Source organism: Pleurodeles waltl, chromosome 8 (assembly GCF_031143425.1).
Source record: "Pleurodeles waltl isolate 20211129_DDA chromosome 8, aPleWal1.hap1.20221129, whole genome shotgun sequence".
In the NCBI taxonomy this organism is placed as follows: domain Eukaryota; kingdom Metazoa; phylum Chordata; class Amphibia; order Caudata; family Salamandridae; genus Pleurodeles; species Pleurodeles waltl.
In genome coordinates this window covers 179,485,031-179,502,992 of record NC_090447.1, presented here as the reverse complement: position 1 = coordinate 179,502,992, position 17,962 = coordinate 179,485,031, and the positions used below count along the sequence as shown (strand labels likewise).

Here is a 17,962-nt window from a genome sequence, read left to right as displayed (position 1 = left end):
CCACAATACCCTGTGACCATACTACACGACGCCAGCATCCGTGGCAAAGCTCTGGAGTGGAGCCGCTCCTTCCTCAAAGGGCGAACCCAGAGAGCCAGGCTCGCACCTTTCACCTCGAAGCTGACGGAAACCAGATGCGGAATACCCAAGAGCTCCTCCCTGAGCCCCACCCTTTTCAATACCTATATGATTCCACTCACCAAGATCGTCAGACACCATGGGCTCAACAGCATCTCATACGCTGACAACACACAGCTCATTCTCTCTCTCACCAACAAACCATCAACAGTCAAAAAGAACTTTCACAATGGAATGAAGGTAGTTGCTGACTGGATAAGGGACAGCTGCCTCAAGCTCAACTTGGACAAGAAGGAGATTCTCATCCTGGGCCCCGCCACTTCTGCCTGGGATGACACCTGGTGACCCAGTAGTCTCGGAACTGCCCCACCTCCGACTAACCATGCCCGCAACCTCGGCATCACTCTCGACTCACCACTGTCCATGGCCCATCAAGTCAACATTGTCTCCTCATCATGCTTCCACTCCCTTCGCCTGTTGCGGAAGATCTTCAAGTGGATCCCCATTGACGCAAGAAGAACAGTCACCCAGGTGCTTGTCAGCAGTAAACTTGACTATGGCAATGCATTCTATGCTGGAATCAACAAAAAACACCAAGCAAGACTCCAGAGAATACAGAACAACATGACCAGACTGATCCTGGACATCCCCTGCCACAGCCACATCTCCACCCACCTCAGAGACCTACATTGGCTCCTTGTCAACAAACGAATCACCTTCAAACTCCTGACCCACAAATGTAGGGCCCTCCACAACATGGAACCTGCCTACCTCACCCATTGCCTCCCGTTCTTCACCCCCTCCAGGCAACTCCGTTCAGCGCAGCTGGCCCTCGCCACCATTCCCAGGATCCAGAAGAGCATGGCTGGAGGAAGATCCTTCTCCTACCTCGCCGCACAGACCCAGAATACAATGCTGCTCCACCTCAAGCAGTCCCCATCACTGGCTCAGTTCAGGAAGGACCTCAAGACCTGGCTCTTCGACTGACCTGCATCTCCCAGCTAGTGCCTGGAGACCCCCTGGGTAATAAGCCACGCTTTACAAATGTTGATTGATTCATTGAAGAAGCGTCTCAATTCAGATAATCTCCAATTTATTATAGGTTTGTGTAAATATAATATTTGTGTCTCTGTTAAGATCAAACCACAACCATAATTAGGCTCCCACTTTTAATAAATAGTAGACGCAGTTCACTTAGATGGCTTTTTCATTTCCCCCTAACAAAGGACTGTGGTTCAATTAAGGCTTCATCAGCATAGACATAAAAAAATCACTGAGCACCCAACAGGCACTGTTGGCATGGGAACATAAACAGCCATCAGGTCACTGTGGTATTGAGGAGTGTGTGGAGACTGTTTAAAGTAAAGGGCAGATGGTGCTGGAAAAAGCTGGAAAAACCTGATCTCTTTCACATAGTTTCAAACGAATGCATAAGAGGTTTAGAAATCAAAGTCACATGAATCAATCTAGGAGTGATTCATAGAAATCTAGTCAAAATATTGAGTTTCTTCTGTGAATAGCAAGACGTGTATACATTCTCTCTCCCATTACAATCTTTAACAGCCTACAGATTCCTGTGGAGCATTCAATTAAAGTTTAAGAACAACAATTTTGGTTGATAATAGCTACAGATGATTGAAAGCATCTAGATTTTTGGCTGAAGTCTTTGGAAATCTTTCAATACTCAACACGCAACACTATCTTTTGGTATTAATTAAATTGCATATTTTGATGTCTGAGCATAGATGAAAGGAAAAATGGCTAATGGGGTTCGCATCAATTTGCATCACTTTCTGGTCTTCTAAAACAACGAAGACAGAGCAATGACAGGCAACTTGCATTTTGATGTCATAATACAAGATTGCTATTACAATCTAGGTGTTGCTTCAGTGTCAATATAGTGCAGCTAACAGCGTACAAAGTCATAACTCTTGCAAATGTTCAATCTACTATTTAGAAATCCATGTTTGCGTCACAATTCTATGTTGTTTTTCAGAGACATATAATTGTTCTTTAAGGACCTATCATTTTTCTTTATTTCTGAAATGTATTCCGATATTCATCTGAAAAAGTGGAGTAGCTTAGAAATTACTATTTTATTTGTAAGAGAATATTTAGGATAGAACTAGTTACAGATTACCAGTCTGACATGGTTTCACAGTATATTTGTGAAAAAGAGACCCATCTGGTTTCAGCACCATTTTACACTCACAAGATTAAGACTATGCTTGGGTATAGGGGAAGCAAAAGCAGGAGACTAACTGGATTACATGAGTAACAATATTTGGAAACTGTGTAAAACTTTGCCTATCCCTACTTTAGAGGTGTGTACAGATTTTGCAACCCGTAGGCTCCAGTAAACATAACATCTTGGTGTTTGGCTTCCATGAAAGCTCTTTAAAGGAACCTAAATTATATTGGGTGGCGCTTACTTTGCTGCAGAAACGTGTAATCGTTAAATACCCAAGTATAAGTCAAGAGAGCATCCCCTCGGTGGAAACCATAAGACTCAAAAGCCTCAAAGTTTAAAATATATAACACACTCTGAACATTGACATACTTAAAATGTTTTTGTACACTTCTTAAGTCTTGATTTGAGGGTTTTTTCTGTAGTTTCTGTCTGTATTAGTATTTTTTGTGTGTATGCATTGTCTGAATTAAGTAGGGAACTATAAACTGGATAAACACAGATTACACAAACTATTTCGCTTCTTCCAGCACCGTTACAAAATGAATTGCTTCCTCGTTTACTTAGTGTACTCAATTTGTAATGGGGGTTATTTAGCATAGCAAAAAATGTAGTATACTGTTGGCACCGCTTGGAATGACATGCGAACATTTCCAGAAATACGAAATTTAAAGAGCCTGCTGATAGCCGAGTAGAAACCAGGGTGCATAGAGCCCAGTTTACCTCGTGTACCTTGTTCTTCCTTCCTGACCTCTGAGACAAGGTGTAGCAAAGATGGGGTCAAGAGCATCTTAGGAAAACCAACAGTACCCCTGAAAACCCATAAATCTACCCATTTACCCATGAAGCATTTCTCTGATACAAGGGAACAGAAGGTAGGAAAGAAGGCAACATGTTATATTATGCTAGTTGCTTGACTAGTGTTTACTCCACCCCAATTTAAAGAGCTAACGGAGAAGATAAGGAGGGGAACTGAAATAGAAGGAATGGGCCCCGAGGTCTTAACATGAGGGTGGAAGAGGAAGCTAAGGGTGACACCTAATAAAGGGGTCAGAGGAAGGTGTGTATATATATATATATAGTCAGAAGGGCAAAATGTGAAAACTGCGTCATTAAATAGCAACATATTTTGTTGTCAAAGAGGAAAACTCACATTAAATATAGAGAGTTCATTAGTATTTTTAGAGATGCAAAGTGACTGTGTCACAGCCCTTCCTCTCGCCTGTTGAGTGTTTAGAAAGGTCCCTGCAAGTGGTTGTCCTTCACTCTCTTTGTATTCCTCTCTCTATGCAAGTTCTTGCAGGAGAGTAACTTATTTTGAATTAAATATTCTAACTAGATATTGTTTATTGGGTTGGATGAACCTAGCTGTCCATGGTTACCATAGTTTGTGAATAAGCAGCAGACACTTGCAGGACTAGGGTATTTGATGGGACTTTCTTGATTTATTACCAACTGGATTATCTGCCATTCTTCCCTAGGTTCTACTCATTCTAACTCCTGCGAACATTGACCTGGTCATTTGTCTACAAGCTCCAGGCGTGAGCTGAAAAAACTCAAGAGATCCAATGGCCTTATCAGTTTAGTAACTGCACCAATGGGGTTGCCCAGGAGAGCTTTCCAAGTCCCAGTGTATGAAAATCCCATCAAACATACACAGGCATACACACACCATCTTAAAAAACACAGACACGCTTAATGTGACACACATCCCCATGTACCAACAGGACCAAATGTTTTGCCTGATTCGGTTTTTCCATAGTTGATCACCCGCCTAGAGACACAACACCTTATGCTGGAAGACTACGCTGTTCTTCTGCTCAGTTTTTTTTGGTCTTATCAGTGAGCATCCATCCAGAAACAAGACAGCAAACCCACCCCCTTACACAGGTGAAAGACAGGGAGAGAGAGGGCGAAGGAGACTTAGAGAGAGAAAGAGAGTCAAAGAGAGAGATAGATTGAGATAAAGAAAGAGAGGTTGGCAGGGTATTACTGCGTGGCAGGGATAGAGGAATTACTACACATTAGGATGTATGAGCAACGGGGTGACAGTGTGTTGGACCTGGTCCTTTTTGCAGGGTAGCTCTGAAACATATCCCAGGCCACTGCAGTGCCTGTGTATGCAGTTTTAAACTACCCTGTCGACCTGGTAAGTGCACCTACTTGCCAGGCCCAAATCTTCCCTTTTATTACCCATATGTCATCCCTTACAAAGGCCCAAGGCAGCCCCATGGGCAGGGTACAGTGTATTTAAAAGGTAGGGCATGTACTGGTGTTTTCTACATGTCCTGATAGTGAAATACTACACATTTTATTTTTCACTTTTGCAAGACCTACCTCTCCCATAGGTTAACATGGGGATTGTCTGAACTCACAATTTAAATATACATCTCTTGGTGGTTGGTTTTTGAACTGTAAGTTTGAAAATGCCACTTTTAGAAAGTGGGCATTTTTTTTGCTTAACTGTTCGGTGTCTCTGATTGTCTGCTGAAAGACATATGGGTCAGAATAACATTTGGGCTGTTTGTGCATTCATTCTAGACTGCATAGCCCAATGGCCCATCACAAGGCTGATGGGTCTTCTGGAGCTGTAGTGGTGGGAAGAGCTGACACTTGCACCTGAATAAGGCTGTGTCTGCCCTTACACAAAGCAGTCTCCAACCCCCTGGAGTGTGTCTGGGTCCAGGGCAGGGAAAGGCAGGGTCTTGTGCACTACAAAGAAGTTTGCCTACTTCAAAGACAGTTATGGGTATAAGTACTGGACCTCTGACACCCAATAGTTAGAATCTTTCTGGACTGAGGAAATTCTGCCAGGAAGAAGAGCTGGATGCGGTAGGAGAGACTGCCACTCTCCCCATTGCTTTGTTGTGCTGGCCCGCTGCTTGCTGTTTCTGTTCTGGGAGTCAAAGGATTGGACTTGACTTTCTACATTCTGCATCCAAAGGTTCTCCAAGGGCTGCAGTAAGCTTGCCTCCTGTAAAGAAGTCTCAGAGACATCAAAAACTTCATCTGCCAGCACCTGGGCTTTCTTGCTGAGAGTCTTGACTTGCCAAGTGGTGTCAAATCCAGTTCCTGGGCCCCTGGGAGTGAGTCCCGGTGCAACACAGAAAAAACTTAGGAATTGACTTCAAGAAGAACTTCGGAACCGGCGACGCTGTCTGAACCCACATCACTGCCTCTACTGAAGCTGTGTTCACCGCTGAGTGCAACAACTGTGACTTACAATGCAGGTCCAACACCGCTGCAGCGCCTCTGAAGTCCCACCATAGCATGTCACTGACGCCTGTGGCACCCGACTCCACCACATCACCTGTGGCCCTGTGGTAAGATCCCAACCACGCAAAGTCAACGCCTCTCTTCTAGACCTGCTGGATTCATCGACCCTGCCTTGTCATAAGGAACCAATGTCTCACTGCCAACGGGCATCTCCTCCTCTGCAACCCGAAGGAACCGATGCCTCACCTCCCCTGCCTATCAGTAAGGAACCAGCGCCTCAACTCCCCGGTGGCAGTAAGGAACCGACACCGCACCAGCATCACCTCACCTCCCCGACTCCGTGCAACGTGTTTGTTTCCTCATCGTTTTCCAAGGTACTGTAACTGGGGTCTACAGGACTTCATAGCTGGCCCGTGCTCTCCCACGGGTGGCACTGAACTGTTGGAAGCGACTTCATCAAGCCGTTGGGATAGCCCCAGTTGCAGCCCGTGTGTTTCTAAGTGCTATACTACATTTAATATTTGAAAATTTGTATCTTTACTTGTGTATGTTGGATTTTTGTTGTTTTTGTCTTGTTTTACTCAGATAAATATTGGCTATTTTTCTAAACTGGTGGAGTACTTCTGTGGTGTTTTCACTGTGTTACTGTGTGTGTGTGTACAAATACTTTACACATTGCCTCTGAGGTAAGCCTAACCCTTGAGCAAAGCAGGTTATCGTAGCTGTGTGACTCCCTTGCCCTGATTAGAATGAGGGTCTCTACTTAGACAGGGTGTGAACCACTGCCAACTAGAGACCCCATTTCTAGTACTGGTGATCAGAGGTGAGGATAGGACTTGTATTTGTACTTACATAAGTAGTTGGTGTACACTAATTCCATATCGCAGACCATTATGTACCAATATACTGTTTCTCCTTTTTCTCTCAATTGGTCATTTTTTCTAAAGATTTCCTGCTCCATCTTGATCAACCTGGAACTCTGTGTGGTTATTGCACTATAGTGAATCTTTGACAGAATGGAAATTAACTTCTGGCACCTAAACACCTATACTATGAAGGAGCTGAGTGTTTTCTGCAAGGAGCAGGGGCTGGCTGTGGAGAGGAGATCCACATTGCGGGATCTTGAGACAGCCCTGTATTGTGAGGAAACACGCTAGGTAGCAACACTATCAGATGATTCTGGGGAGAACCCCTCTGGGAGTGTAATGGATGTAAGGCATTGGAACCTCCTACAGGGTCCTAAACCAAAACCCAAGTGGACAGTGGCCCTGAGGAGGAAGCAAGAGAGGGGAAAACTGACTTCGTACAGCCGCCAGAGGAATAGAAGAGCCCACAGAGAGTGAGCCCCTGCTGGTTCTACTGCTAACAGCACTGTCTCCTCCCACACCCTGTCCCCTGAGGAGTTCAGGGACACACAGTCTGAGAGGAACCTACAGCTAGCTCAACCAGAAGTAGAGGAGAAAGGAGCTAAAGCTGACACAGCCCTAGTGGAGGAGAGGAGGGCTGAGGTGGACAGAGCCTTAGCCCAGGAAAAGGAAATTATTTTAGCTCATGAGCTGAAGTTAAGGCAACTGGACGTGAAAGCCAGGAGGGCTGAGTTCAGCTAAGATGGTGGCAGCGAAAGTACCATATCCAGTACTAAAGAAAAGGTCCACATACTCAGAGACTTGGTTTCTAAGGAGTCGGTGACATACACCAGTGAGCTCAGGCATATGAGGTAGCTCCAGAGGTACGCAGGGTCCCTGAGAAGGATTGGGGAACAGGCACAGGGAGTCATATTACTGGTGGTGGGAGGGTCCCTCTACTAGCTCTAGGAGGGAGTGACAGGGAGTGACATGGAGGAAGCCCTTGTATGGGAGTATGGAGTCACCCTAGAGAAGGGTAGATTGAGTTTCAGGGAAAGTCATCCACTGTCTAACCAGATGGTGGGTGATATTGGGTACTTTTTTAAGGCACAGGATGGTTGGGAGAAGGGTAGTATGGTTAACACATGTGAGGGGCTGTACAATTTGATTGCTGGAGAGCTTATCTTCAGTGACGGTTTTACAGAGCAATGCCAACACTTGAAGAAGTGTGAGTTCTTTGACCCCGTGGAACTTGCAGTGAAGGCAGACATCTGGGAGAAGACTGAAGAGGCATTGAGGAGTAATCCTAAGGGGAGTGGCTCAGGTTTTGCCCATCAGAGTGAGGGGGAGGGTTCCACTACCCCAGACAGGTCCCAGTGTAGTAGGGGGAGAAGGGTCCCATGACCTTTTCAAGAGTAGAATAAGAGGTGAGAGTGGCCAGAGGCCCTGTGTGCCCTATCTGAAGCCCCACTGCTTAGATTGCTATCAGAAGGGGCACACAGAGGGGGTTCTTAGTCCGTATCAGGAGACCGTCCACTGATGGGAGTCCCATAGTGTCAGGAGAACTTGGGGAGGCAGCTGTTGCCAGCGTCCCACCAGTTCTGGTGTCTGGCAGCACACTTGGGGGGGGCGGCGTCCAGATCGAGGGGGAGACAGTCCTCAGAGGAAGAACCAGTTGGTCAGGGGTCGCCAGCTCTGCGGTCAGAGCACCCCAGGAATGACCCTGGTGACACCACTTTTGGCTTGGGAGGGCCTTGATGCTCTGTCAGATGGACAGGGGTCGGGAGACCTGTGCCAGGCAGATACTCTCTTAACACATGAGAAATGTGTTTCCCTTGGGGGAGCTGGTTGTACCCTCCTCCCCCACTAAGACCTGGCTTGCCAGGCACATGCTCAGCCTAAGGGTACAGACTCTAAGCTGGAGGGCCAATCTAGGTATACCACCCCTGAACTGGTGGGAAGGAAAGTTGCCAAGGGGGTCCAGCCAGCAGTTCCTGGGCCCTTTGGAGTGAGTTCTGGCGCAACAAGGAAGAAACTAGCGCATGGACTTCCAGAAGGACTTCAGAATCTGCCACGCTCTCTGACCCCGCGCCGCTGCCTGCACTGAGTTCAACAACCGTTACCTACAATGCAGGGCCGCAGCAGCACCTCTCAAGTCCTGTGACAGCATGAGTCCAGAGTGCTGTGTCACCAACATCTATGGCACCTGACTCTAGCGCAGCACCTGTGGCACCGTGGTGTAACCACAACTCTGCGAAGTCAAAGCCTATCGTCTTGACCTGCTAGATTCATCAAACTCGCCTTGTCATAAGGAACCGCCACCTCGCCGCCAACATCGCATCATAAGGAACCAACGGCTCACCTCCACTGTCTAGCAGTGAAGAACCAAAGCCTCACCTCCCTGGTGGCAGTAAGGAACTGATGCTGCACCGGCTCCAGCGGCAGCTTAGCTCCCCGACTCCAACCAGGGTTTACACAACTCCATAGCCGGCCCGTGCTGTCTCGCCGGTGGTGCAGGACTAGTGGAAGCGACTCTGTCACGTCATTAGGATAGACTCATTTGGAGCTATTGTGTTTCTAAGAGCTATACTACAGGGAGTGCAGAATTATTAGGCAAATGAGTATTTTGACCACATCATCCTCTTTATGCATGTTGTCTTACTCCAAGCTGTATAGGCTCGAAAGCCTACTACCAATTAAGCATATTAGGTGATGTGCATCTCTGTAATGAGAAGGGGTGTGGTCTAATGACATCAACACCCTATATCAGGTGTGCATAATTATTAGGCAACTTCCTTTCCTTTGGCAAAATGGGTCAAAAGAAGGACTTGACAGGCTCAGAAAAGTCAAAAATAGTGAGATATCTTGCAGAGGGATGCAGCACTCTTAAAATTGCAAAGCTTCTGAAGCGTCATCATCGAACAATCAAGCGTTTCATTCAAAATAGTCAACAGGGTCGCAAGAAGCGTGTGGAAAAACCAAGGCGCAAAATAACTGCCCATGAACTGAGAAAAGTCAAGCGTGCAGCTGCCACGATGCCACTTGCCACTTGCCACCAGTTTGGCCATATTTCAGAGCTGCAACATCACTGGAGTGCCCAAAAGCACAAGGTGTGCAATACTCAGAGACATGGCCAAGGTAAGAAAGGCTGAAAGACGACCACCACTGAACAAGACACACAAGCTGAAACGTCAAGACTGGGCCAAGAAATATCTCAAGACTGATTTTTCTAAGGTTTTATGGACTGATGAAATGAGAGTGAGTCTTGATGGGCCAGATGGATGGGCCCGTGGCTGGATTGGTAAAGGGCAGAGAGCTCCAGTCCGACTCAGACGCCAGCAAGGTGGAGGTGGAGTACTGGTTTGGGCTGGTATCATCAAAGATGAGCTTGTGGGGCCTTTTCGGGTTGAGGATGGAGTCAAGCTCAACTCCCAGTCCTACTGCCAGTTCCTGGAAGACACCTTCTTCAAGCAGTGGTACAGGAAGAAGTCTGCATCCTTCAAGAAAAACATGATTTTCATGCAGGACAATGCTCCATCACACGTGTCCAAGTACTCCACAGCGTGGCTGGCAAGAAAGGGTATAAAAGAAGGAAATCTAATGACATGGCCTCCTTGTTCACCTGATCTGAACCCCATTGAGAACCTGTGGTCCATCATCAAATGTGAGATTTACAAGGAGGGAAAACAGTACACCTCTCTGAACAGTGTCTGGGAGGCTGTGGTTGCTGCTGCACGCAATGTTGATGGTGAACAGATCAAAACACTGACAGAATCCATGGATGGCAGGCTTTTGAGTGTCCTTGCAAAGAAAGGTGGCTATATTGGTCACTGATTTGTTTTTGTTTTGTTTTTGAATGTCAGAAATGTATATTTGTGAATGTTGAGATGTTATATTGGTTTCACTGGTAATAATAAATAATTGAAATGGGTATATATATTTTTTTGTTAAGTTGCCTAATAATTATGCACAGTAATAGTCACCTGCACACACAGATATCCCCCTAACATAGCTAAAACTAAAAACAAACTAAAAACTACTTCCAAAAATATTCAGCTTTGATATTAATGAGTTTTTTGGGTTCATTGAGAACATGGTTGTTGTTCAATAATAAAATTAATCCTCAAAAATACAACTTGCCTAATAATTCTGCACTCCCTGTACATTTAATTTTTGAAAATGTGTATCTTTACTTGTGTATGTAAGATATTTGTCAAAAAAATATTTCCCCTCAGATAAATATTGGCTATTGGTCTAAACTGGTGTACTTTTGTGGAATTTTCTCTGTGTTACTGTGTGTGTGTACAAATATTTTACACAATGCCTCTGAGATAAGCCTAACTGCTTGGACCATGTAGAAATTCATTAAGTACACCTTGTTAACGGTCTTTTTTGTAAATGGCATCCTGAATATACAACGATCAATGTGCACAATTCAAAATCCATTTCCGGTGATGCTCCCGATTAAACTAGAAGAGATTTGCTGAATAAATGTGTAAATAAATATGGCAATTGAGTAAATTGTGTAATGTACTGACCCCTGACAATTAAACAAGTCACGAGAAGTGCTTCATACAGCCAGCCCACAGAAATAAGACAAAACGATATACTACAAATGCAATGTAAACCTTCCTACCTGGGCAATTAGAATCTGAATACAAGACCCCACGAACTAATATCATCATAAACACAGAAATTTGACCTATATGCAAAAACACATAAGATAGGAATTCCTTATCATTCATCAAAGAAAGTAGTTTATAATGTTTATGCTTTTGTTACTTTTCATGGCAAAGGTACTTATTGTGGTTTAGTCTGACAAGATATTTTTTTAAGTTATTTATGATTCAATATTGTTGGTTTTCTTTGTTATATGTTGTGTTTTCAAATTCACATACTAAAATACCGATCAAATCTGTTGAACATATCAAAACTATTATTCGGAACATACAATCCATTTGAATGCGTTATGCATCACACCCAGATATATCCACTGGTGCTGTGAACCACTGATATAGTGCAAAGTGGAAGACATCTGGTTTAATGGTGTACAAAACACTACAAACTAATTAATGCAAAAGATTACATAATCAAATTACACAATTCTGTATCTATCAGTATCACTGGTCACGTTTACTTATATTGAATTTTGTTTAAAATGGGCCACTAGAAAAGTGTACCTTGGCTAATAAGTCACATTTTTTTTATTTTACTGATAAATACTATATCCAGAATTGCCAAAGAGGTAAACGAAGAGTGCACATCACAACCATTTTTCAAAGTTCATCCACATTTTACAAATTGCTGTCTGTATGAGATATGCAGGAATACAGAAGGTCGGTGTTTGCTTGTAGCTATGGTGGCCGGTAGGTCATCCAATGGACGGAATCATCAAATGCATGCACTTTAGCGCCGTAGGATTATTCTTTACTGCTCTATGCTGGCACTGAGAATGTGCAATTCATAGCCTGGCGTCATACGTAGTCCTGCGACATACATTATACCATGCCTTCAACGTGCACCATAACATGCAAGTTAACATATCTGTTTGGAAAGTGATGCTGAGGTGCGGTTTAGTCGCTAAATTATTAAATCTAAAGCCTGAAGCCCAGTATACCAGCTTTAACAATTAAATAAAAGTCGTGAGATTCTGGGAAGTTCATCTAAGCTCCCTGTGCCTAAAATAATTATATATGAAATTTGATGTGATTGCAAATATGTAACGTAATGGTGTGCAACATCTACAAGACAGTTGATCTTCACTTGTTTTCCAGTACACAGTGCTTAATTTGAGCTTGTTGTTTCCGGTAGGAGCACCGGCACTTATTTTCAAGGACCGGCACTTAGGGCCAGATGTAGCAAAGGGTTTTTCCCATTCTGTGTCAATGGGAAAATGTATTCGCCCTTATTCTTTTGCCTCAAGCATTTGCTGCGAGCAGAAGACACAAATGGGAAAGACGGAGGAACAGAAAAACTAAAAAGCGTCACAAAGAGAGAAGGTAGAAAGCTGCAAGAGTGAGCTGAAAGAGCAGGGAGTAGCTTTAAATGGATTGAAGAGGCCCGAGATGGCTTCAGGATTACGCTGCATCAGTATTCCGTGTTCCCACATTTAACTGCGGCAGCGGCGTGTTTAAGAGGAGGGCTGCGGACACTGGCACGTTTTTTATTTACAAATTAAGCACTGCCAATACTCCCACCATTGCGAGTCTCGCACTGTGATTGATATCAGTACAGAAGTAGTATTCGTTCAATATATTAGTACATGCATATTTAAAAAACTGGAGCCCTATTTCTTATGTACTTATGCAGGTGTATGTTATTGGTATTCAATTATACAGATGGTATCTATTTAACTGTGCACTCTGAACTGCAACAAGTTGCTCCTCGCCTTTCCCAAGAATCCATCAATTACACATATCTTCTCCTTATAGGCATGTGTTTGTCTCCTAAGTCTACAAATGATTAACGCAGTGTCTCATAACTTAAACAGCACAAATCAATAAGTACTGGAGGTTTGAACATTACACGTGCATAACTTCACGAGTCACCTAGAAATATGAAAGCCAGCTATGTGCACAGCCCATGCATAATATGGCAAACATACTCCTTCATATAGTCTCTTAAAGTCTTAAAAGCACCCAAAAGCAGTCCACTTACACTTTTAAATGTCTGCATGGAAGCGTTCTTGCGTGTTGTCTGCGCACCCGTAGCTCTTATCTGGCCCCCGAAAACTTGTGTTCCGTTTGACAACCGGACTAATCTGCAAGGCGGTGTGGAATGCGTGCTCTTGCACTTGCTGTTCTTTTATGTTTTCCGCGAGCCAGTGGCCCATGCCGTTACCATGGCAACCAGGAAGAGTGCCCGGAGCCTGCTAATTCATTAATAACCCAGCAGGACAGGCACCTGTCTTTATTAGTTCCCGCCTGGCCTTCTCTCCATTTCGGAAGCACTGGCGCTATTTCGAATATCTCCTTAACTTTTAGGGCCTTTTCATGACGTGGCGAGGAGTGTGCAGCTCCTAGGCCAGCACTTTAGCTTTTGTACTGACAGGCGCTGGTAATGTTTATTGTCATGTTAAGATGCATACTAATTAACATGCTGGGCGGTCAGACACCAATCTTCGATGTTTGTTTTTCTCAAGTTATTATACTCCCTCACTCTTCTTTGCTCTTATGCATCCAGTCCTCCATCCACTGACTCGTTCTTGCATTCACCCTCTGACACAACTACAACAAAATGAACACACAAGCTCAACAACATATGCAAAATAAATTAAAAAAAGAGCACAAGGAGAAAAAAAAAACATGCTGGCATCTAAAGACAGCAGCCATATGATTGTGTGAGCGCGTCTGGCCTTATTTGGTTTTCTATATTATTTGATAAGGGGACGAGTTAGAGATTTGATGGACCTTTTCACTATGCTTAGAGTGATTCCAACATGGTTACAAATACTTCTCTTTACCTTAACTAGCAGTTAGCCTATAAGATCAATAAATCAACATCAATGTTTAGGAGTCAGTAAATTTCTAACACACCATGACCCATGTGGTCATGAATAACCACACCTTTTAGTAATGTTGGTAAATTTATTTCCCTACATTAACAATGCTAATATTACGTAAGTCAATCTCAATACCAAAGGATATGCATATATAAAAAACACAGGCTGACCAAAGCGGCAGAAAAATCTAAATTTGAACAAAGCATTGATTACTAAGGGGGTTATTCTAACTTTGGAGGAGGTGTTAATCCGTCCCAAAAGTGACGGAAAAGTGACGGATTTACCACCAGCCGTATTACGAGTCCATTATATCCTATGGAACTCGTAATACGACTGGTGGTATATCCGTCACTTTACCGTCACTTTTGGGACGGATTAACACTCCTCCAAAGTTAGAATAACCCCCTAAGTATTCAAGGGTTACCATACATATCAATAACAGGAATAACTGAGTAAGAGAGATGGCACACATTTGTCAACAGACAAACAAAGGCAATCCTCTGTTAATAACGATTATTTTGACACTGACATTCTAGCTAACCTTCTAATTTGAATAGCATGTTTGGACTTCATGCAAAAGTAATTTAGACAAAGGTTAATTTAGAAAACATCTGCGTACGGCTCTACAAAAATAGCGTAAACCTGCAAGAAAGAGATTTGTAATTGTTACACCTCTCCTGTATGGATCAGCAAGCATGGACTTCTTCGTCAGTGGGACATCCGTCTGGTCAGTGTCAGCAAGGGGAAGTGAAAGGGGTTGGCTCAGCCACAGTGGGGCTTTAAGTCAACTGAAACCAACTTGGAAAGGACATCAATATGGACAGCAGCATTAATAGCAGTTGCAATCAATATAAGTAACTAAGCAATGAGGCTAAGGAAAGATGGGGAAGACATCTGGAACTGTGTTGCTCCTCGAACTGGACTGATAGAAAAACAGGGAATAAGCTCTGACCCCTAACAGAGCGACTGACTAATTTGCAAAAGTATAGTCTGGATATACGAAAGTCCATAAAGTAATTTCCCACGTTGCCATTAGTCACAAATATCGTACATTGACAGTAGAACCAATAAAGTAGGATTACTAAATAAGTGATATATTTGGACAGTCTTTCACATGTCAATGATTGGCTCCTCTTCTCCCGTTCCCGTTATTAGTGTTGTCAAATAACTTTATTGTTGCAATCATAACTCCAGTCAGTGCGGCCACTGTCCAGACCTGGAAACATCTTCTTCTCACGCATCAATTCTACAAAGTATCAACTTCTAGTACAGGACATTACAGTAGACAGTTCTCACAAGAAAGTTTAAGACATTTACAAATTGCTTGGTCAGCTCCGTGTGAAAAATTGACAAATACTAATTCTCTGCTTTCACAAAACATCTACGAGCATTTATTTATTCCATGAATCTTAACATGAGGCTTTGTCGACAAGGCCCATCATTTCACAATTACTCTAAGCCACATAAAATTAAGTAAATATATTTTATAAACCGTTAATATGACCCACTAACACGCTTTTATTCTACGTGTGCACATTATTTAAACCATTAATGCAAATTCTTTACTATTGTCGTCCATGTTATGATGGCCACTTCAGTGGGCACGTTTTCCAAGACACTTGGGGCCACATGTACGAAATTCAGGTTTTGTGACTCGCAAATTGCGTGTCAGAGTGACTCGCAATTTGCGAGTCGCAAAACCTGATGTACAACAGTGTCAATGACACTGTTTGCGATTCCCAATGGGGTCGCAAATGACCTACCTCATACATATTCATGAGGTAGGTTGCAATTTGCGACCCCATTGGGTATGGCTGCCCTCACAGGGATGGTGGCCTGCTGGAGACAGCAGACTACAATGTCTGTGACTGCTTTTAAATAAAGCATTTTTTTTTTAAATGGAGCCCGTTTTCCTTAAAAGAAAATGAGATGCATTTCAAATACAAAAAATGAAAAGCTTTCTTTTCATTTTTTCAGACCAGGCAGTGGTCTGTGGGACCACTGGCCGGTCTGAAAAAATATTTTCGCTGCCATTCACAAAGGGTAAGGGGTCCCACGGGGACCCCTTCCCGTTTGCGAATGGGTTAGCACCAGTTTGAAACTGCGATTGTTTTGCGACCGCATTCACGGTCACAAAACAATCATACATGGGACTGCGACTCGCAATTAGGAAGGGAACACCCCTTCCTAATTGCAACTTGCAAACCCTTTTTGCGATTCGGTAAATACTGTAGATTACCGAATTGCAAAAATGGGTCTGTACATCCCAAATAACATTTTTCATGTCGCCAACGGCCCGATTTGCTGTTTGCGACTTGAAAAATGCTTCGTACATCTGGCCCTAAATTACTATGGTGCTAGCAAACTTATGAAAATTCTTTAGCCCGTGCAAGCGCGCCTGGTCCTTAGTAAGTGAACTTACAAGGGGACGCGTATAGGTCGAGGAACATTTTGGATCGCATGGCGTATCCTAGTCATGTAGTGACTATCGAGGACAACAATAATCAGCATAGAGCATCTTCTCCTGAATAACCACAACTCGATGAAAAGTTCAACAATTTTTATTTCCCTATTGATTACAATTCCAAATCATCTGTTAGATCAATCTTTATTCAATCAACTCAATTATTAATTTGTTAATGAAACACATAATACCATAACTAGAAAACATATGCGTAAAAGCACCTATCTAAGTGAGAATTCTATAATCAGCGCAGTTGGTACCTAGAAGAAAAGGCACAATTTGTCAGTCACATTTTCATAGCTACCTATCCACAGGATAGATCAGCAACACAGTCAGTATTTGCCTTCTGGTCATCAATTAGTCAGCAACGCATCAGGCTCTCAGAGTAAGAGCCCAACGACAGAACCTCGGACAGCATCTCCTGACGTCATCAATTCTTCCCTCACATCTGAAGTTTTAGCCCTGTGTCATGACTTTTTATTAGGGTCTCCCAGTTCATCCCTCTAATTCCTAATTGGTCAGTCAGTCATCAGATATGACTTTAACCTATAGCATTTATTTACCAAATCTACCAATTTTAATATTAGTCCTTTCACAAGATGCAGATTGGTCCACTATACGATGTCCTCATCATCCGGCTCTTCAGGTACAACATTGTTGCATGTTCCTCTTCAGTCAGTGCCTCCATTGTTCAAATCCTGGGAAACTACATTTAGCCTACTCTACACATAATTGTAACAAATTATCTTCATCATCTCCTGTCCGCTGGTACACTGCAGAAAATTCTATCTAAGCATCTATAACATCAGGCAGTTCAGGGTCATGGCAGCTTCTTGCAACTGGGGTTATTATTTCTGCTCTCTGAGTGTGAGGCCTAGGAAGACTAGGCCATGTTTTCAGCTAAGTTAGCACTATAAATTAAAGTAAAACATAGGTTATACATTTAAATATGATGTATTACTACATTATTCTTGTATATTTTTCATCATTTCATACAGTTCCAGTTATATTAGTACAATCTTGTATATATGGCTGTCATGCCCCAAGGGCACATTTTCAAATGTGTACATTATTTTTTCTACTATGAATTCTTCTACAAACTTTTCATTATTCAAGCACATAAACATCATTAATAATTTTCTAATTAGCATATGTGCTTCAACACCCTTAATCAATGCAAATTTATTAGTGATTAATTAAGCTTTCACAATTGCAATACCAAAATTAAACATAGCAGCAGATGTCCATATTGCAGTGGTATTGCACACAGTCTACTATTTTTCATAGTTCGAGCCTGTCCGCCATGTTTATAACCAATGTTTTGGCCATCTTGAAATTAGAAAACAATGATGTACTATTGACATCAGCATTCCATAATGGGCGCCTAGGTAGCCGAAGTAGCCATGCTGGATGCGGCGTACTGCAAATTAAACAAGCAATGCAGTGGTAAGCAAACATCCCTTTAACGCTGCGGGGGAGCTGTAGAATCCTCTTATGATGAATTAAAAAGGTGAGAAACAGAGAAATGAAAGGGGAGCTATAATAGTATAACATTTAAACCTAAAGGACAGGTCAACAAGTCTTGACACTGAAGTGCAGTCATTTAGAGGTAGATCTGCATGTGTCAGAAAATGCTGTCATTCCCATGACAAGAGAGCCAGGGACCAAAG

General features: G+C 43.1%; 1 protein-coding gene across 1 annotated transcript in view; it reads right to left on the bottom strand.

Annotated features, from left to right (window-relative positions):
• The window catches only part of EPCIP (exosomal polycystin 1 interacting protein), a 228,546-nt gene extending 215,452 nt beyond the window's left edge, over positions 1-13,094 (bottom strand). The window contains exon 1 of the mRNA XM_069204022.1: positions 12,985-13,094. The gene's annotated coding sequence lies outside the window, so the exon portion shown is untranslated. The remainder of the gene's footprint in view (positions 1-12,984) is intronic.
• Positions 13,095-17,962: the final 4,868 nt, after the last annotated feature.